The sequence below is a fragment of the Panthera onca genome, chromosome X (genome assembly GCF_046562875.1).
Source record: "Panthera onca isolate mPanOnc1 chromosome X, mPanOnc1 haplotype 2, whole genome shotgun sequence".
NCBI lineage: Eukaryota > Metazoa > Chordata > Mammalia > Carnivora > Felidae > Panthera > Panthera onca.
The window spans coordinates 112,190,419-112,213,136 of record NC_138357.1 but is presented as its reverse complement, the minus strand read 5'-3'; the positions used below and the strand labels follow the sequence as shown (position 1 = coordinate 112,213,136).

The 22,718-nt window shown below is 34.8% G+C and overlaps 1 protein-coding gene across 5 annotated transcripts in view; it reads left to right on the top strand.

Annotated features, from left to right (window-relative positions):
- Nucleotides 1-22,718, top strand: part of CNKSR2 (connector enhancer of kinase suppressor of Ras 2) — a 297,465-nt gene that overhangs the window by 100,906 nt on the left and 173,841 nt on the right. The gene's annotated exons all lie outside the window — the stretch shown is intronic.

Sequence of the window (22,718 nt, the reverse complement as noted above, 5' to 3'; positions counted from 1 at the left end):
ATATGGAGAAATCATAGAGTGATGAATTGACTAGTACATAGTTTATAAAATTTAATTAAATCTAATAATGAAACACATCTGAGAAGTCTGAAGCCTGCAGCCACCATTCTGTGTAAGCCCTGATGGCAGCCTCTTGCTGACGCTGCTTTCTTGGGTGCTGGTATCTGTTAACCTACCCAGTGTTTCATAAAGAAAGCAGACAATAAAATAAGATGATACAGGAGATTTGGGGGAAAACTGATGATTTAATTTTTTATTCTACTCCCTGTCTTTTATTACCAGGGATAATTATAGGAAGGAGGGTAACTTTGTGACTTTTAATTGTGGAACACATCAGACATTCATCAATGTTATATCATGGCATTGATAAAGTCAACAACCCTTTGTTACTCAGAGACATGCATGGAGAGAGTGAATATTTTTATGAGCTTTGAGATACCCTAACAGTCTCACTGCATGTCTTTATATTTGATATCAGTAAATGTAATTTCTGAATTTACAAGGTCTCAACTGGATGATGGGGAGAAGAGTGGCATTTTAGGACAAGACTCAGCAAACATTTTGTAGAAGATAGATATTAAGTATTTAAGGTTTTGTAGGCTGTGTAGTGTAGGCAATAAGAGCCTTTTGAAACTACTCAACTCTGCTGTTTTAGTGTAAAAGCAGCGTTAGACAATGTGTAAATGAATGGGTGTGGCTATGTGCCTATAAAACTTGTTTTGCAAAAAAAAAAAAAAGCTGCAGATTGAATTTGCCCCTTGGGCCATCTTTTGCTGACAAGTGTTCTAGAGCATTGTTAGTCCAGTGTGGTCTGCGGACCAGCAGCATTATGATCCCAGGGGTAAAAAAGCAATAATATAACCTATGGGTTATTATTCTTACCCATGACATTTTTTTAAAATGTATTTTTTAAAACTCGATTTCTTTTAAAGGCATTAAACTTAACCAAAGATTTGAGATATGACAACAGTGTGTTAGTTTCTTTCTTTTACTATGAGAGAGAAATTCTCTCTGATTTAGAGATGCATATTACACAGTATTTTTATAGTACTCTTCATAGCCTTTTAATATAGATAGTGCTCATTAGCAATCTATATTAAACAATAATAATAATAATAATAATATAAGAATTATTAACTGCTACATGAGAAGATCTGTGATAACTGTATTATGTGTGTTATTTAAGCTTTTTATTTATACATGAGACCCAAAACAATGAACAGATGGTGAAGTTGAATGTGAGAATTAAGTTTATTTTTCAAGTTTTTATACATGAGAAACTCCTATTGTCAATTCTACGAGAATGCCATCCATCTCATATCATCTTGCCAAGTAACTTCATTTCCAAGCATAATTATGACAGAAAGTGGGAATTTTTCAGTTCTTGTGTCTCCTCCAAACATCTGGACCTGGATAGCCTATTTAAAAGTTTACTTTTGAGTAATTGGCTGACTCTCTGTTGCCTTAAAAACGAAGACTGCAAATCTAAATGACAATTATGATGTTTTCTTGAAAATCTTGAGGAAGAGTACTCAGGTGTATTCATTTTCCCTTAATTAATGCATAATGTTTTCTCACATCAAAAAGGGATCAACAAAGTGATCTTGAAAAAAATTACCTTTAAGTGTACAGTGAGATCATATATGGAGAGTTTTCTATGTTTAGAACTCACAGGTTCCAAAACATACCTTTGTCATTCTAACCTTCAGATGTTACATTGAGAAGAATGGCTGAAATGATTTTCAGTGAATTAAGATTTCCTGTAGAGAAATTGTCCAGTGGTGGAAGTGCGATTTCTGTCAGATATGACTAACTCCCACCTATTCTGCTATTTTTAAGAACATACCATCTAAATAACAAGTGATTCAGCTTTTGTTCCAGAATGTATGAATACCTGCTATTGACAACCACTTCATAACAAACATATGCCATTCTGATATTACCCTCAAAGGCTTATTTGTGCTGTCAACGCAACCTTTAACAGATGTACTATGTGGCTCAACATTCTCCTTAGGAATTTACTTTAAGACACTAATGGGTTTAAGTTTTGCTGTTTATAGGTCAGGAAACATGGTAGAATATAGAGACGTGCTTTCAGAAGTTGAACTTGATGTACATTCTGTCTTGCCCAAATACAGAATTATTGAAAACACTCCAAATAATTGAAATATTCCAAATATACTCAGATGTAGAAGGACCTTCTGTACTTTCCACCCACTGTACACTCTGGTTTAAAGAGGATGCCTTGCCGTTCTTAGGACATTTTGTTCTAACATTACCTGTTTCTATTTTTTAAAGTTCAGTAGCTCTTTTGCCACAGTTCCTTCTACCTCACTCTCATTTTCCTATCACATGTCCTGTTCCACTCATCACCTTTAAGATGCTTCTGAACAAAAACCTCTATACATAGGTAGTTTTGGTTCTTGCCTTGCCCACTCCTTCCCAACTTGTACCTGACCAGATTACTTAATTCATCTACTTTAACTACATCTTTTCTGTTGTATCTTAAGGGAAATGTTAAGATAGCAATTTCTCTTCATAAAATACATCTTCCTGACATCCTGATGTAATTTACTTATAAGTATAGAATCGATCACTTTCAGACTAGTCATCCCAAAGCCCAGCTTTAATTTTGTCACTTTTAGCAATTTTCCTCTAGTTTCCAAATTGATTACAAACTCCTTTCTTTGGAATTCAAGGGCATTCCAAGTATGGTACTACCATAATTTCAGTTTTACCTTCCAGTACTACCATATATCTTAATTGTAGTCTACTTCATGTGGATGACTTACTGTTAGTAAAATAGATTTTGTGTCTCATCTTTTTATGGTGTGTGGTCTCCTCAGAACATATCCTATATATCTTTATCTCAGCCTGGTAAAATCATGTTCTATTCTTTAAGGCCTCTAGGAAGTGCCTCATTCATGAAACTTTCACTATATCCCACAGCTCTTTGTACCTTCTTCCTACTTGACCATTTTTATTTAATGTAACTATTGATATGGTTGGGATCGTAACTGCCACCTTGCTGTTTGTCTTCTATGTTTGCCATATGTTCTTTATTCTTTTTCTTTTCTGTATATGTTTTCATTAATTATTTTTTATGATTCCATTTTGTCCTGTTTGATGACTCATTAGCTATAATTCTTTGTTGTATGTTGTGTGTGTGTGTGTGTATAAATGCAATGGAATATTGCTAAGCCATAAAAAAAGAATGAAATCTTGCCATTTGCAACAAATGGATGGATCTGGAGGGTATAATGCTAAGTGAAATAAATCAGTCAGAGGAAGACAAATACCGTATGATTTCACTCATATGTGAAATTTAAGAAACAAAATTAACAACAAAAAAAGGGAGACAAACACTCTTAAACAGAGAACAAACTGGTGGTTACCAGAGGGGAGGTGACTGGCAGGGGGAGGGGAGGATGGGTGAAATAGATAATGGGGATTAGAAGTACACTTAGCATGAAAAGAACTGAGTAACATATAGAATTGGTCAATCACTGTATTGTACACCTGAAAATAACATAATGCTGTATGTTAATTATACTGGATTTTTTAAAAGTCCTAATATGAACAGCGCAATAAAATTTTAAAAACTATGGCATAATACTAAATACTACTTTACATACCATTTCACATCTTACCTATGAAAGTTATATTCTGCTTTGAATAATAATTATCTGACTTCCATTAGATTATGAACTTCTTAAAGACAAGAATGGTGTCTTGCTGATTTTCATATATAGTAGGTGCGCATTACATACTTGGTAAAATAAATTGACCTGAGATCCAGTTATCCCCTCTGGTTAGCACATGCTCATTTGTACTCTTCCAAGAAAAATTTGGTATTAGATCCTTGAATTGGTACTCATTTTATTTCATCTCCTGTGTAAAAGCTGTCATTCTTTCTCTGCTAGTTATGTAAAGAACCCCAGAGAGGGGTGCCTGGGTGGCTCAGTCACTTAAGTGTCCAACTCTTGCTTTTGGCTCAGGTCATGATCTCACTGTTCTGAGATCCAGCCCTGCAACCGGCTCTGTGCACTGACAGTGCAGAGCCTGCTAGGGATTCTCTCCCTCCCTCTCTCTCCTCTCTGCCCCTCCCTTGCTTGTGCTATCTCTCTCTCAAAATAAATAAACTTAGGGGCGCCTGGGGTGGCTCAGGTGGTTAAAGCATCTGACTTTAGCTCAGGTTATGATCTTGGAGTTCATGAGTTCAAGCCCACATTGGGTTATGTGCTGACAGCTCAGAGCCTGGAGCCTGCTTTGGATTCTTTGTCTCCCTCTCTCTGTCCCTCCCCTGCTCGCTTGCTCTCTCTCTCTCTCTCTCTCTCTCTCTCAAAAATAAAATAAACATTAAAAAAATAAAAATAAACTTAAAAAATATTTTTAAAAAAGAACCCCAGAGATATCTAAAGATACCCATCACTTTACATCTTAGTTTATTCACTGAGTTAAAATAAGAGTATTGATCCTCATAACTACTTTCCAAGGTAGAATGAGAGCGAACAAGACTTCTGAAACACTATGCAAATATAGAATGCTAACAAAAAATATCTTTTGAGGAAACAGTTACAAGCATGATATATTAGTGTTTGTAAATCATCTCTTAAAATAATCTATTATTTTTCTACTGTTAGGTGATGTCATATCTTTGGTACCAAGTTTTTCTGGGCTCTAGTCTGTTACTACCTCTCATAGCAATAGGAATGAGGTTGATAAAATAATGAAATAAAATAGCTAAGTGTTTGTTTCTTGGTAATGAAACTATAAGTGGTTTTATTTCATTTTGACTCTACTTTTCTGTATTTTCCAAATTTTCTAAAATGAATTCAAGTTGTCAGAAGAAAAAAAATGTTATATAAAGTAATACTGCTTTGTTTGATAAAAGAGCACAACATAGACAAATACTTATATTTTAAATGACATAGTTTACAGTCAGTGTCCATCAATGGTCTCATTCAGCCATTGTATACACACTAATCACTGCATTCACTTGGAATTGTATGCAGTATCTGAAGATAGGTATTAAACTTAAGCTACCAGTAAAAGAGGCCAATTTGAATAAGCAAAGTGTAGATTTAAAAGAATATATATATCTAGGGCATGCATTTATTGCCAGGCTTTCAAGAAATCTCATCTGAACAGTTATGATGATAGTTATACTTTGAAATATGCTGTACTTCAAATTATTTTTCACTCAACTTTAATTATTTTTATTCCCATTGCAACAAGAGGAGATGATCAATATCTAAAAATAAACTGTCACAAATAGCTTTTTTCCCTTCTTAACACAAAGGGGGTGGTACTATGAAGTAAGTGGAAAGTGCTTCTTGGTATTGGCTACTTATATTTAAAGTGGTACTAACATTAGAGGTGAAAAAAATATAAATTTCTTTTAACAAGCTCTATTTGGAGTGATTTATTTAATCCTTTATATCTATTTTACTTATTTACAGTTGTGATGGGGTTAGATAGTTATATTTGAAGTCTTTTAAAGAGATCCCTCCCCCAGTACTTTCCTTTCCACATAAGATTGGTTATCATACCACATTTGAGAAAAAGGGGAAAATAGTTTAAAATCTTAAATAGAAAGAATTCTCAAAGAACTGAAGCCTCATTTAGAGCACTGTCAGCAGAAAAATGAGGCAGGTACCCACACACTTCATGCCAGTACTGAAATAATTGCCATGATGCCTGCCCTAATGGGTCACAGCTTGACCTAAAATTATTCTATTATAACAGTTTTTTATTTTCTACCTCAAACACAAAAATGATTAGATTGTCACTAGTTAAGAAACTGACACAAAAGTATCAGTTTGCAAAGTGAAGCTTTGGTGGAATTCAGAATACTTAAGACAAGAGACAGAGGGTAGGGATAGTGACTATTGGGAGAATTGAGAATTAGGCCTATCGCTTCATGAGCATTTCACCTTGGACAAACCATGTACATTTACTTGTGCCATCTATAAACAGAAATAATTCTATTGTGAGTATCAAATTAGATGTGTTAAAAATTGTTCAAAAATGTGAAGTGCAAAACAAAAGTAATGTTTATAAAATTGGTAAGAAATACAGACTTGATAAAAGGAATTTATTTTAAATAATGAATATACACAGATATTTTTTCTCATTTTAGTGTTCATTTTCTTCAGCTGCAGTGAAATTCAGTGAAATCTGAATTATATGCTGAGAGAAAATTTTCAACATGATGTGAAACATTTTAGATCAGATTTTGAAATGATAATATACCAGAGTGAAAACTTCCTTTTAAAATTCAAGTTCCGGTAATATACTTTTACCTGAAATGTCTCCTCTAAATTGTATATATTAAAATGTCTTGCTGTTTTCTTATGGGTTTACTCATTTCTCAGCCTTTTTAGATCCATTTTCCCTGTCCTTAGATATCACTGGTTTTTTTAATAGTATTTGAAATGTTACTTTAGCTTCCCATTCCCAGCTAAAAGTTGGGTAAAAAAGAGAAAAGATTAGTAGTCTTTCACATGAGATTGTTTAAATTAACTTTTGAAAAGAAAAGAAATGCAGAGTAGAAGGAAATTTTAGAAAAAGTTCTTAAAACATCCTATTTTAAGTATGTAATTGTTACCTACTGCTTAGTCCACACTTTCCTTCCCCACCCTCTAAAATCTGAAGAAATGTCATGTACTGTTCAAAAAATCTTAACTGAGAGAATCATCACCAAGAACTGAAAGTTCATTTAGATATTGAAAGAGTTTATTGAAAGAGATTATGATCTTTGCTTCCATTCATCCCACTGATGTTGTATGCCATAAATATAAACATTTGTATGTAGTATATCCTGCAGTATATTTTTCTACATTTTTTAAAGTAGTATCTTCTTCATAGAAAAATTTGGAGTAATGAAAAGAAAAGCATTGCTTTTAATCCTTCCATCCAAAGAAAATCCTGTTATTTTCCCTTTTTATTTCAGCCTCTTTTCATGTATATACACCTATATATTTTGAATATAGTTTTTTTCATTTAGTATTATTCCATAATTTTTTTTAATTTTACTGCATTGTCCACATTAGGACTCTAAAAAAAATCCAGTATAATTAACATACAGCATTACGTTATTTTCAGGTGTACAATACAGTGATTGACCAATTCTGTATGTTACTCAGTTCTTTTCATGCTGAGTGTACTTCTAATCCCCATTATCTATTTCACTTATCCCTCCCTCCCCCTGCCAATCACCTCCCCTCTGGTAACCACCAGTTTGTTCTCTGTTTAAGAGTGTTTGTCTCTCTTTTTTTTGTTGTTGTTAATTTTGTTTCTTAAATTTCACGTATGAGTGAAATCATACGGTATTTGTCTTTCTCTGACTGATTTATTTCACTTAGCATTATACCCTGTAGAATCCATCCATGTTGTTGCAAATGGCAAGATTTCATTCTTTTTTATGGCTTAGCAATATTCCATTGCATGTACACACACACACACACACACACACACACACACACACCACCTCCTTATGCATTCATCTATCAGTGGGTACTTGGGTTGCTTCCATATCTTGGCTATTGTAAATAATGCTGAAATAAACATAGGGACATAGGGGCACATATATCTTTTTGAATTCATGTTTTTGTATTCCTTAGAACTTTGTTTTTTAAAAAAGTTTATAACATGACAATATTCATTAATTTTTAAAAATACAGAAAACCATAAAGAAAAGTGATTTGACATTTCTATACATGATTAAATGAGCCCCATGGTAAGTCTAGTTGCTATCTGTCACCGTGCAAAGTTGTTACAATATTATTGACTGTATTTCCTATGCTATACACTATATCCCCATGACTTACTGATTTTATAATTGGGAGTTTGTACTTCAAAATCCCCTTCACTTATTTTGCTTGTGTTCCCAACTTTTCCCTGCTCTGGTAACCAACAGTTTGTTTCCTATATCTGTGAGTCTGTTTCTGTTTTGTTTGTTTGCTTCTGTTTTTAGTTTTTATTTTAAGTTTATTTATTTATTTTGAGAGAGAGAGAGCATATGCGTGTGTGAGAGGGGCACAGAGAGGGAGAGACAGAATCCCAAATAGGCTTGGTGCTCTCAGTGTATAGCTCAATGCAGGACTTGAACCCATGAACCATGAGATCATGACCCTAGCTGATACCAAGTCGGACACTCAACTGACTGGGCCACCCAGACACCCCTGTTTGTTTGCTTTTTTAGATTCTACATATAAGAGAAATCATACAGTATTTATCTTTTTCTCTCTGACTTGTTTCACTTAACATAATGCCCTCTAGGTCTCTCCATGTTGTTGCAAATGGCAAGATTTCATTCTTTATTATGGCTGAATAATATTTCATTGTATATATACAAAATCCTTATCCACTCATCCATCAATAGACACTTAGTTTGCTTCCTTATCTTAGCTATTGTAAATAATGCTACAATGAAAATAGGGGTACATATATCTCTTTGAATCAGTGTTACCATTTTCTTGGGATAAATACCCAAGAGTGAAGTGGAATTGCTGGATCATATGGTAGTTCTATTTTTAATTTTTTGAGGAACCTCCATAGAGTTTTCCATAGTGGCTGTACCAATTTACATTCCTACCAAAAGTGTATGAGTGTTCCCTTTTCTTCACATCCTCACCAATACTTGTTATTTTTTGTCTTCTCAGTAATAGCCAAATTGACCAGTGTTATTTTATTTTTAAATCTTTATTGAAGAAAATGGAGAAAATATTCTTCAAAAATCAATATTGAAAGTGTTTATTTTTTAATGTTTATTTATCTTGAGAGAGAGAGAGAGAGAGAGAGCTGGGGAGAGGCAGAGAGATAGGGGAGAGAATACCAAGCAGGCTCCATAGTGTCAGTGCAGAGCCCAATGTGGGGTCAGTCTCAGGAATTGTGAATCATGACCTGAACCAAAATCAAGAGTCAGATGCTTAACCAACTGAGCCAACCAGGTGCCCTGAAACTGTTTATTTTTGATGGACAATTCCCTCTAAATTATGTATGTTTGTTTTCTAATCATTTTTCTTACCTGTATACTATTTTATTTTTTTAACGTTCATTTATTTTGAGAGAGAGTACACACATGCAAGCAGGTAGGAGCAGAAAGAGAGCGAAAGAGAGAGTCCCAAGTAGGCTCTGCTCAGCGTGGAGCCCAATGCAGGGCTCATTTTCACAAACCTGAGATCATGAACTGAGCCAAAATCAAGTTTGGATGCTTACCCAACTGACCTACCCAGGCACCTATCCGTTATACTTTTTTCAATACAAATCAATAAAAATAAATTATTTATGAAGTATTTTCTAAATACATTTTTAAATAAAAATTTTCATAACATTGTCTCTCTCTCCCTCTGCTCATCTCCCCTGCTCATGCTCTCTCTCTCTCAAAAATAAAATGTATTAATAAGCATATTTTTTTAATATTTACTTTGGGGAGAATGCAAGTAGGGGAGGGGTGGAGAGCGGGGTACAGAGGCTCTGAAACAGGCTCTGCACTGACAGTCTGACAGCAGCAAGACCAATGTGGGGTTTGAACTCACAAACCACAAGATCATGACCTGAGCCGAAGTTGGATGCTCAGCTGACTGAGCCACCCAGGTGCCCCTGTATAAATAAGCATATTTATATTGAGTGTATTGCCCTTTTTAAAATGTATTACTGCTGGGGCGCCTGGGTGGCTCAGTTGGTTAAGCATCCGACTTCAGCTCAGGTCACGATCTTGCGGTCCGTGAGTTCGAGCCCCGCGTCGGGCTCTGGGCTGATGGCTCAGGGCCTGGAGCCTGCTTCCGATTCTGTGTCTCCCTCTCTCTCTGCCCCTCCCCTGTTCATGCTCTGTCTCTCTCTGTCCCAAAAATAAATAAACGTTAAAAAAAAATTTAAAAAAAATGTATTACTGCTGTTTAATCCAACCTGTTTTATCTTAATCAGGTTGTTATTTACTCAAGGTAAATGCTTGAGAGAAAAGAAGAGCTTTTCTAGGACTTATTGAATTGGTATTTGTGGTTTAAATTCTTAGACCATATTATCTGTGAATACTAAAAAATTAAAAATAAAGATTGCAGAATTTTGTAAAAATAAATATCCTAGAAGTGATTTTTTTCTTTTGAGAGGTGGGGAGTGGGGACAGTCAGAGAGATAGAGAGAATCTTAAGCAGGCTCCACGCCCAGCACAGAGCCTGACATGGGGCTCCAGCTCACAACTGTGAGATCATGACCTGAGCCGAAACCAAGAGTCAGACGCTTAACCAACTGAGCCACTCAAGCACCCCGATAGCCTAGAAGTGATTTTTAAAATTTCATTAAGGAGAGGTGCCTGGGTGGCTCAGTCGGTTAATAAGCATCTGACTCTTATAACTCAGGTCATGATCTCAAGGTCTATGAGATTGAGCCCTGAATTAGGCTCTGTGCTGGCAGTGCAGAGCCTGCTTGGGATTCTCTCTCCCCTCTCTCTCTCTGCCCCTCCTCCCTGTTCACTCTCTCTCTCTCTTTCAAAATAAATAAACATTTGGGGCGCCTGGGCGAGTCAGTTGAGCATCTGACTGTTGATTTCAGCTCAGGTCATGATCTCACACTCATGGGATCAAGCCCTTTGTCAGGTTCTGTGCTGACAGTGCAGAGCCTGCTTGAGATTCTCTCTTCCCTCTCTACCCCTTCCCTGCTCATGTTTTTTCTCTCTCAAAATAAATAAATGAAAAATTAAAAATAAACATTAAAAAATAATAAAATACAATTTAATTAAAGATTTTTTTAATGTTTATTTTTGAGAGAGAGCACGGGCAGGGGAGGGGCAGAGAGAGATGGGGACAGAGTATCTGAAGCAGGCTCTGAGCTGACAACAGCAAGCCCAATGCAGGGCTCAGACTCACAAACAGCGAAGTCATGACCTGAGCTGAAGTCGGACACTTAACCGACTGGGCCACCCAGTCTCCCTTCATTAAGTATTTACGCAAGGAAACGTGCCCTATAAGTTTTCTGACAATAGCTATTATATTTTGCTTCATTACATTTTATCTGTGTGAATGGTACATCCTTTACCTTCTTGGTGGACGTTTTATATCATTTACATTTTATGACAAAATAGGGTAGTGGGCTTTGATACAAAGTATACCTGAGTTCATCATCTTGGCTCTGCTTTTTGACAGGCTATATGAACTTGGACAAATTGCTTCACATCTCCGATACTCTTTATATGTAAAAGTGCATCATACCTTGTTGGATAATTTTAGGGTTGCAGTGAATTAGTAGAAGATCTAGCCCATCATCTGGCATTTAGTGGAAACTTAATAAATGGCCATTTTACTTACCCTATATGCAAAAGAGCCTTTGGAAACTCTAAACTTAGCTAGTTTTTGCTCTGCAGATACTTAAAGGAGTGTTGCCCTGCTTACTTTTGGTATTGAGTAGCAGTGAAGAAAGACCTATTTCTAGAAGGAGTGCTTTTTTAAAAAGGACTTTGCTTTAATTTAGGATGTTCTTTAGAGTTTAATGCAAATTGATTACTGTGCTTCATATTCTGGAAGATACTTTTACGCAAACTGGAACAAATTTTGATCGCCTGTGAACCTGCCATCCCTGTCCAACACATTCAAATTACCTAGAGTTGAAAATGGAGAACTCAAAACATGTAAAGGTAAAATGCCAGTGTGTAATACTCAGTCCTACAGAATGCGTGTTGTAGAAGGGATATTAAGATTCAGGTAGTAAATATATGTAAAGTTCTAAAGTGGGGGGTATAAATTACTGGGGTAGGCACTATATATATATTCTATGGTTCATATAGTCAGTATTAAAACCTATAAAAGCCCAACTAGGAGAGTCTCTCATTCATCTCAGACACAACTTTAAATAATATATTTGCTATATTAGGGTTAGTGTTTAAGCCTTCCTGAATGAGACATTCTAGGTGACCTGAAAATTGGACTGGGGCTTTTGAGATTAAAACTGGGACACATCAGATCAAAAACCAGGACAGATTTTATATGCAAATTTTAAACAATATGTATTATATTACTTAGTATACTTGTTGATGGAAACATAAAAGGTGATTCTGTTTTATTTTGTGTTTAAACAGCGTATTTAATTCAGTGTAATTATACTTAATCCTTTGCTTTAGCTTTTTAGTTGATCATGAAGAAGCAAAACTAGTGTTTTTTTTTTTTAAACTTCTGTATATAATCCTAATACAGTGAATCATAAGTTATAGCTAGAACTATTAGGCATAGTAGCCAGATAACTTGAGGACTTTTATTCTAAAGACAAATACAAAACTAAAAAAATATAGAATTTGCAAAGCCGAGATTATATTATATATGTATGCCTGTATCTCTTAAAAGACCTAGAAGGTAGTCTTAAAACAAATATAAACACACACCGAAATCCTCATTCTTGATATAAAATATAAAATGTTTATTGGTAGCTGTAAATTTTCTGAAGGCTCAGAACGAAAAGGTAATTAAGAGTGATGAAATTACCACATGCTAAGACTTTAGCAAAGCACTATTTAGAACATTGGGACATAATCATTTATTATTCTTCCAGCTTTCTGACATTGGCCTGACTTATGAACAAAAACTTAAAAACTTATGTAAATTATATGAAAATGAATTCTGAAATTGATTCTTTTCAAAGCTTTATTTTTTTAAAATACCTAGACTATATTATGTGAGCATCCTGCCAAAACACTTTTAAAGATGTAGACCGTATCACTATCACCAATAACAGAAGACGAACTAGGGTTGTGTACTAATCAAATTCTTTTATATGGCAAATAGCAGGCTACTATTTCTCAGACATCTTTTTTCTTCTGTGTATTATATTTTTAAAGTTTATTTATTCATTCTGGGAGAGTGCATGCACGGGAGGAGGGACAGAGAGAGGGCATTCCAAGCAGACACCATGCTGTGCTGCTAGTGCAGAGCCCAGTGCAGGGCTCCAACCCACAAACCATGAGATCATGATCTGAGCAAAAATCAAGAGTCAAATGCTTAACCCATTGAGCCCTCCTCACCCTACTAAATATCTCACTAGGCTTTCTGTTTCTTCACATTTAAACTTTCTGCACAAAGGATTATATTTTTAAATTTATGTAGTATTTTATACATATACAAAAGAATGCATGTCATATATGTGTGTGTTTGTGTATGTTATGAAGCATAACAATGAATACTCATGAATCTGTCATATAATAAATAGGACATTACCAATATTATTTTAGTTACATTTGTGCTCCTCCCCAATCTCCTCATGCTGCCTCTTCTCAGAGTGTTTGGTTTTTCTCCTTAAAATAGTTTTAGATACTTTTCTAAAACCCTTTTTAATTATACTTGTCTTTGTAAAAATGGTATCACTGTGCATAATACCTTTTTCACTTGATTTGTGTTTCTGAATTCATTCATGTTTTGCCCAGTTACTGTAGTTCATTCACTTTTACTTCATATAATACTTATTTGTGTCTATATACTCCAATATGTTTATCGCTTTTTGTGACAATGAATGTTTGGACATATACCTACTTTTAAGTATATTACATAGGAGGGTAATTGCTGTGTTGTACAGTATGTACATGCTCATCTTTATAATTGTACCACATCCTGTTCTGAAAGTTTTATTGCTCATTTATGTAATGTACTTTCATTGTCTTTCATTGTCTGAAGTACTGTCTGTTCATCATGCTGTCTTATGATGGAGTTCACCTTTCAAGAAGCTATTAAAATTTTCTCACAAAGACCCTATAAAGATAGAACTTTTACCATTATTGCTATGTTGTGTACATGGAAACGTGTAGAAAGGTGGGTTAGGTGATTCTTAACCCTATAGGTGATAAAATAAACTTCAGAAGAGAGTCCTGATATGTTACCATTTGTATTGTACTGTGATTATTCTCTTTAAAGAATAAAGCCAAAAGTAATACCAATCCATTTAAGAAAATATTTGCTGTGGGAGACTTAGTGAAGGCAGGTATCTGTATCATGCATCTCTGTGTCTCTAGTGCCTCGAAAATAAATGATTGTTGAAATCATTCATTTTCCCCTTAAAATTTCACCAAAAAGGGGCTACAGATTTTTGATTTAGCTGCTGTAACTCTCTGTGATACTGGTGAAGATCTAAAGAGAGCCAAACAGAAAAAAGAAATGATCCTTCAAAATTGATGAAATCCAGGTATATTGTAAGTATTACAAATATACAATTAGTGCTTTACATTTTAAGGTTGCTCGTTCCTATTTCTTCTATTAATTCTTACAACTACAGGGAGATGAATGGGGGTGGGAAGGAAGAGTGGTGACAGTATCAGTCTTCTCCATGAGACAGGTAATGCCCTAGTGAATTTGAGGAGGGAGAGGTGGGCTGAGGGGTTACTTTGGAGAGGACCAAAGCCTAGGAGGAAAGGGCTGGTGTTGGAACTAGAAAAGGGTACCATTACTGTCTAGTCTGCAAACCCTCCCCAAATAAACCCATGTATGTGTGCATTTCTGACTATCATTAAGCATGCTTTTGTAGCTTAAAAATTCCAATTTTGATTTGATACCAAATATGGAAACCTGAGCCATAAAGGAATATATAATATAATGCTGTGAGACTATGTAATGCTAGAGTGGGAGTTATAAAAGTACCTAAGCTGGAAAAATCAAAAGGTTCGATTAGATACCTTTATGGGTTCTGGTTCTGTAACTATTTTATGAATCTGGCTCCAATTTAGGTGCCATCCCCAAACTTTTTCAATGCCTTTTTGTCTACAGTTGGGCTATTTAGCAGTTACTAATAATATAACTGTGAATTTTTGTTTTAATATCTCACTGTTTTCTATAGCCCTCCTTACCCTACTAAATATGTCACTAGGCTTTCTGTTTCTTCACATTTAAACTTTCTACACAAATATTTTACTGCTGTCTCTCCCCACAAGAATTCTGAACAGCCTTTTAGAAATGAAATGTATACTGCCCTGGGCTCTTCTGTTCACTTTTGTAACCTCTCCCTTAAACCATATCATCTAAATGCTATTCCTTATGATGTTTAAAAATTATTAGCAAGAACAAAGGGTCTATATAAAATTTAATGGGCAGGGAATATTAACATTGATATTTTGAGGTTGGCCAAGTGCTTTTACAACATATTATCAGATTTGTTTCTTACAATAATCCAGTGAAGTAGGTAGACCAGATGTCATTATCTCAATTTTGTAAGTGAGTAAATGGAATTTAAGATAGGGAGAGTGACATTAAGTGTCATGGCCAGGACTTAGATCCATGCTTTGACATTGTAATACTTTCTGCTCATTGCTCTTCAAATTGGCTTTACCTTAGAATGAAGTAATGAGCATTTTGGGGCACCTGGGTGCTTAGTTGGTTGAGTGTCCAGCTTTGACTCAGGTCACAATCTCGCAGTTCGTGAGTTCGGGCCCCGCGTCGGGCTCTGTGCTGACTGCTCAGAGACCAGAGCCTGCTTCGGATTCTGTGTTTCCTTCTCTCTCGCTCCTTCCTTACTTGTGCTCGGTCTCTCTCTCTGTCAAAAATAAACAAACATATAAAAAAAAGAATGAAGTAAGGAGCCTTTTAAACGTACTGATATCTGTGCCCCATAAGACCTACTAAATTAGATTCTTGATGGTGGGGCTTGGCATCAGGAGTTTTTAAATGATGGCTCCATTGATTCTAAAATGGAGCCACTGTATTCATACTTAACTAGTTTATTATGAGATGAGTATGATGTGAGAAGAAAATGTATGTGTTCAAGAACAGTGTTTTCTCAAAAGCAGGGCCATGGACTATGATTCATCTGGGGAAGCTTGTTAAGATGCAGATTGTTCAGACTCCACCTCAGGTTGAATGACTGAGTCCTATGGATCAGCAGGTTCAACTATTTATAGGTGATATCAGCCCAGAGGCCACACATTTACAAAGGAAGCTAGTTAAAGTTTTGAATATGTAACTCTAGTTATCAGTTGTTCATAGTCAATCTGTGCCATAAATGCTTATCCAAAAGGATTAAACGTGTTCTTTAAAACATCAAATGTAAGATATTAATGAAAATGGTCATTGACCATTTGTCATAAGGGGAGAATTGGTATTAGAAACTAATGTGTTGGAAACTAGGGTTAATAAAATAAGGAGGAATAATAATAACATTTTAGCATGTTATGAATCATTCTGCCTTACATGGATTATGTTATCTAATCATCACAAATATAGATTTTCATACTTATAAAAGGTTAAAGCATACCAAAAAAAATAGAGCTACTAGTTGTCGACACTGATTTTTTTAAGGCATTTGTCTCTGCTGACAAAATAGTTTTTTTTTTCCAAAGCAGTTTTTAATAACCCAGTCCCCTTGGATTGGGTCAGCATGACCAGCAACATCAGATAGGTAATTCAGATGAAATTAGGCCTTAACACAAGTGAAATAATGGATTGAAATTATAACTGGAAGTGGAAGATTGAAGAACTGATCAGAATTAAGTAATTAGGATAAGTGAGCATGAATAAGACTTATAAAATTAGGCAAAAATTATATATAAATTCAAGATGGTAAAAGACTAGGTTTGCATAAAGGTGACAGAATGTTATCTGAGGCTGACTGGCGAATTATATTGTGTGAGGAGTGACATAGCACCTCTGAAAAGTAGCACATTTCCTGAAATGAAGTACGGGATATAAAATTCATGGACTTGGGGAGAGGCACTCAGTCTAGAGCATGAGACTCTTGATCTCAGGGTCATGAGTTCAAGCCCAACGTTGAGCATAGAGCTTACATAAAAAAATTTCATGTAATAGTTATTGCATTAAAGTCTGCTTTGGTTAGGTATTCATTTGCATGTGTGTTCTATTTTTGCCCCTTGCATTTAGTGGAAGATTGTATCAGTCAAGTTAAGCTAGATTATGCTGCAATAATCAACAACCTGGAAATATTTGTGCTTTTAGTATCATTCATGACCAGTGCTCATGCTCCATGTCAATTCTGGGTTACTATAGCTCTACTCCACATCCTCTTCACTTCAAAGCCCAGAGTAGCCTCTTCTTGAACACTGCTGGTCATCACAGCAGAAAGGAAAGAGAGCATGGTGAACTATGCACTAGTTCTTAATGTTTCTGCATGCCAATGGGACACATCACTTCTGCTTGCATTTCATTGGACAAAGTAAGTCATATAGCCATGGCTGACTTCGGTGGCTCCAGGATGTTTATTTTTTCTTTAAAAAAAAAAAAAAAAAAAAGGGAATGTATATTTAGAAATCATAATACAAATCTGGCACAGTAATGAATCTATAAAGAATTCCAGGATAGCATTATACTAGAATTTTAAGGAGAGTACTTTTTTATGTGAACATAAGGAAAGCACAATAAAATTAAATTATGTGGAAAACATTTTTAAAGATCCAAAAAAATATCTTAGTAAAGGTTGAGTTTGAAGAGTTTCTTCTCTCTCCTCAGTGGTGTGTTTATATGCATTGGTTTGTCTCTTAGTATTTTAACTATATTCTACTGCAATAGTGGTGGGAGGGGAAGACCTTTTGAAGTTTTCCAAAGCATAAAATTTTCTTTATAAATCACGCAGTGCTACTACCAGGAAACCCTAAATGGATACTCATTATTTATGATAATGACTTTTGAGGATATACAAAACTAAGCCTAGATGTGGGCTGGTACTGTTGCTCGGACAATTTAGTATTCATTAGGATTTAAATAATTTATTATCGTCAGTGATCTAAAAATATTTATTGAGTGCCTGAGTACAAATGTTATTTTTTCAGATGTTGCATATAATGAAAAGAAATGTTTCCATTTTGTCCAAGTAAATGCATTGTAAATAGATAAAAAGGACAAAAGTATGTAGGCTAAGGAACTTTTAAAATTAATACTTGGAATTTGTTTCAAATATACCATAATTTCCATTTATTTTCTGGCAGCCAAGTGGATGATCTTGAACTGATGAATTAATGTTTAATTTATATTTTCATTTATGATGTGGCATGGTATTTATCTTTGCTTGAACTCCTTAGTTGAATTTGTCATGGGTGAAAAATTGTCTCTTGTCATTTAGACCCTATAGATTTTCTTTCCCTTGTGATATATTAGATGGTCATTATTGCAAGTAACTTGAACATCTGGAATCTATTGTAGCTTTTTATTACAACAAAATGTTAGCTTTATTGTATGAATATAAATTCTTGATATCTTTTACATAATATGAGTCTGTATGCAGAGAAAATCTAATTATTTTTGTTGAAAATATCTGCTGAGATCATGCAGATTAATGTTTAAAACTAAACTCATATTTAAAATTATTTTGAAACTGAAACTCAGTCTATTTTTGTACAAAATGAGAGTGTAAAGAAACTAAATGTACTGTGCTAGTTTGGCAATTAGAAATTCTGTTTTTGAAAAAATGGCTTTAAATGTTTCATTTGTGTATTTAATCTGTAGAGCCAATGTGAAATGTGTATTATGGAATGTGAAAATAGATAATCAATGGAATAAAGTATTCATAACTGATAAATTCAGACAATCTTTATAGAGTGTACAGAACACCTTCAGAAATTAAGGAGACAGTTCCTTTCCTGACAGTCTAATGGGAGAGACTAAGACTAACAAATAAATAACTGGTGGAAACATTAAAAAATGTACAGTTAGTAGTTATCAGATAGGCCTTTCAAAAATATTTGGGTCTTGACTCAAGACATGCAGAATAAACAAACTTAGCTCATAATAGGGATTAGCTCACTGCCTTTTCAGGTTGTCAAAACAAAGTGATTAAAGTTACAGGGATCACAGTCTAACCCTAATGAGTTTTCTGGTCATTTATACCTTGAATTGACATTTTTACTTTTTATTCCTTTTGACACTTGAATCTTTGCAAGCCTCGGTGGTTTTTGGATTTGTTAAAGAGCCATTTGGATGCTGAAAAAACAGCCTTACTTCTGCCTGCGTTTCCAAGTCCCTGAATGCTAAAAGATTAGTTTCTACACCCATTCAACTATTGGGACAGTAGTATTTCATTGTCAAGTGAAAGGCTAGAATAATTAAAGCCAGATGGGGCTTCATTTTAGATGACCTCTTGGGGCAGAACTGGAGCAGAATTTTGAAGAGCAATATGGTGCAAGGTGCAGAAGAATATGGCTATATTCACTGACAGAAAGACTATAGACAACCTCTAAGGTCATACCCACTCACATTCTCCTCCCATCCCTTGCTTATTGCTCTTTTTATGTTACAACTCGATACCTTATTTGACCTAATGAAAATCTTAGCCAATTCTTTTCAAATGGGTCATTTTAAAATTTCAGTAGATACCATCCTTCATGAATTCTCCTCTTCTCATTCCCAAAACAACAGCAAGAAGACTGTTCCAACAAGTTTGTGGTCATTAAGCCAGTCAAAATGTTGAAGGGTTTGCCAGGGATGTACTTGTGGGATGATTATGCTTCTGTCTACCTTGTTTGCCAAGGACATTTATAGCTCTGAAATTAAACAGTAGCATTTTGAAAACACATTTAAGAAGACCAGTGACTCTCTATTCACTATGGATATTCTTTTCACTCAGAGCACCCAGTCAGCTTTTGGTCTTTGATGAATCCAAATTTAGTTTGGACTTTCATCTTCCATCCATTGCAAATCTTTTATCCCTAGCACTGCTTCTCTGTGTCCACAAAGCTAGGTGATGACTACTTTGAATTCCTTTCAATAGCTCTATTCTGTGTATCATCCTACAAAGAGAATTGCTTTCATGATACTATGCTGCTACTGTAAATGTCACAATAGACTGGAATCTGCTCTTGCAAAAGGGAAAAAAGAAAGCGAATCATCTGGTCAATAACTGGGAACTAAATTTCTTCATGTTTTTCTTTTCAGATATTGCTTTTATTGTTATTTCATTGAAATTCTTGTTAAATGGCTTCCCATTTTGTTACTGTTGGATGGACCATAGTATATTTCTCTAGACCTGACCTTCTGACTAGCATGATGACCACTAACTGCATGTGGCAATTGAAATATAAATTTACATTAATTAAAACTAAATAAAATTACAAATCCACTTTCTCCTTTGTACATTTTAATTGCTCAATAGCCACATATGCCTAGAAACTACTAAATTTTAGGCAGCACAGACATAGAACATAATTAGGATAATTCTATTATCACTGTAAGTTTTAATAAATATGTCTCTGTAACATCACTTTCTCCATGTACTCCTGGCTATGCAACTAACCCTTCCTTACTGCTCCTAAATACTAGCATTGTCTGAGCAGTCTTCAGTTATCTTCTCACTATACATTTTCTTTTTTAATGGATTTGTTGTTGTTTTCTTGTACCTTTAACTATCACTTCAGTGTAAATACTCCCAGATCTGACTCTATTTTAGATCCAATTCAGCTTTTTACTTGCTTACTGGACAACTTTGTATAAAATGACCTTTCAGCCACTTCTAATTTCACATGCCCCAAATATAATTATTTTATTCTCCTTAAATATTCTTCTACCATCTCTACTCGGCCATTCATCCATTTGCTCAGGTTTGAGCCCCTAGAGTAATGTTTAACTTTCCTCTCCACATTATTCTCTGTGTCTAATGTATCAGTCACCCAATTCTCATTCCTGGCTACATGTATGATATCCACCTCTCCTCATCTCCCCTTCCACCATCATAACCTCCGTTCAAGCTTTGATTATATATTATATTTTCTATTGAAAGAGCATTCCAACTGATCTTGCTGCCTTCAGTTTTTTTTTCTCTTCCAAATCCACAATTTCTTCCCCATTGTTTTCATAAAGCATGTATTTGATCACATAGTTCCCATGCTCAGACATCTTTGAGCACTTCCTTGTATCAGAGTAAAGTACATACTCCTCCATCTTCCCTAGAGATGAAATGTCTACTTGGTATATTTAGGAAGATACACAGCTTTGCAGAGATTCCTTATCTGAGACATGACATGAAAGTTTCCTCCACGGGAATGGAAAAAGAACTGTTAGAAAATGAATAAGAAGAGATACCTATTAGAGTTGTTAGCTAGACCAGAGAGTTTGGACTTCACTTCTCCACCCCCTACCCTGATACACTCACTCACCATTTTATCATTGCTCTTTAACACCAGGCATGGCACTATGTAAGCTACCCTGACTTCAGCCCCTCCCAAAATAAAATCACAAGAAATTATCAGTTGATCAAGTTAAGTGCAATCCTGGTGGAATGGGACTTCAAAATAAATTATTACAGAATAATAAAAATTTTATTCCCTTCAAAACAAAACTTCTCCAGGTTAGCATTGGTAGCTCTCCACAATATGACCTCGTGTTATTTTCTAGGCTTTCTTTCCTGTTGCATTCATTCCACATATCTTATGCTATAGCCTGGTATGCTTACTTCTGATTATGCCTTGTTAATCATGTTTGCACAAAGTGAAATGGTCTTTCCCTGTGATCCCCTAATAAATTTACAGATTTAAAAGCTATTTAAAGTCAGTAAAATACCTCCTCTAGAAGGTCATTCCAGAGTGAACAAGTTAGAATTTATCTCCTTTTTTATGGGATCTTCTGTTAGCATTTGTCATGTACCTTATATTATTATTTGAATGTTTTCTCCACTAAATAATTGATGATGGCCAAGGACCAAGTTTAATTTATCTTTGATCACCTTAATAGTGCCTGATAGTGAATTGCATTTAGAAGATGTGCAAAAAAAAACCTTTTTTGGTGAATGGAATTGTGACTTTAGTAAATGAATGAGTGAATGAATAAAAGTAACAGTAACTCATGAATTAGTTACTTAAGCATTGAAGACATTTTGATAGTTTAGCAATAGAATATGTGAAGTATTTGGTACGATGGTACCATTATTAAAATTTTGCATAGATGAATCATTTAAATACTACATGTAAGCAAAACAATATTCTTAAATTATTTGTACAAGTATACTATAATATACCAAAAAGAGACATATGAAAATTTATGGCATTTATAGTTCCAAAGTTTTGTGAAATATAATTATATACAGCATTTGAGACATACACTATTTCCCTTCACTCTCTTGCTTTATGTATTCAGTATTAATAACCTGTGACCTGTTCCTATGACTCTAATACACAGTTGATGAGAAATATTACTTTTACTGAACATCTTGACCCCAGGTTGCTTAAAATTGTCTACAAAGTATGGAGTATCAATGATAACATACAGGATAGAAGTGTTTCTTTGTATTTTGTTCAGTATGGCAATTGCATCACTGTTTCACAAAAACTATAACTGATTATGATCCTGTGTGAGTACATAGCTCATCTGTGGGAGACAGTTTCTGTGCACACTTATACTTTTCAAAAAGAAAAAATGATGAAAACTGAATAAACACTCATTTTTATGAATATTGTCTTGTTAGGAATTTGATGCATTTAAATGTGCATCACATGGTTTGTAGAAGCATTATGTATAAAAGGATAAAGAAGAAATTGCAAGTGTCATTTTGCATGCATAGTAAAAGACAGCACGAGCTTCTGAAGAGAATTCCTGGGAGTATATAGTGGCATAGCTCTAAATCCAGGTTTGAAAATCTAAATTTAATCCTAACCTAAAAATAAGTGGAACGTCAGAGGTGTACCTTTCCTTAGCATGAATAGGTTGTCAAAAATGTGGATTTCTCCATATTCAGTGCTATTTTCTTTGTAAAATGTGGGGTATGATCTTTTGGGAAAATATTTGGCCCTAAGTGTTAATAAAACCATACTTGAGAAG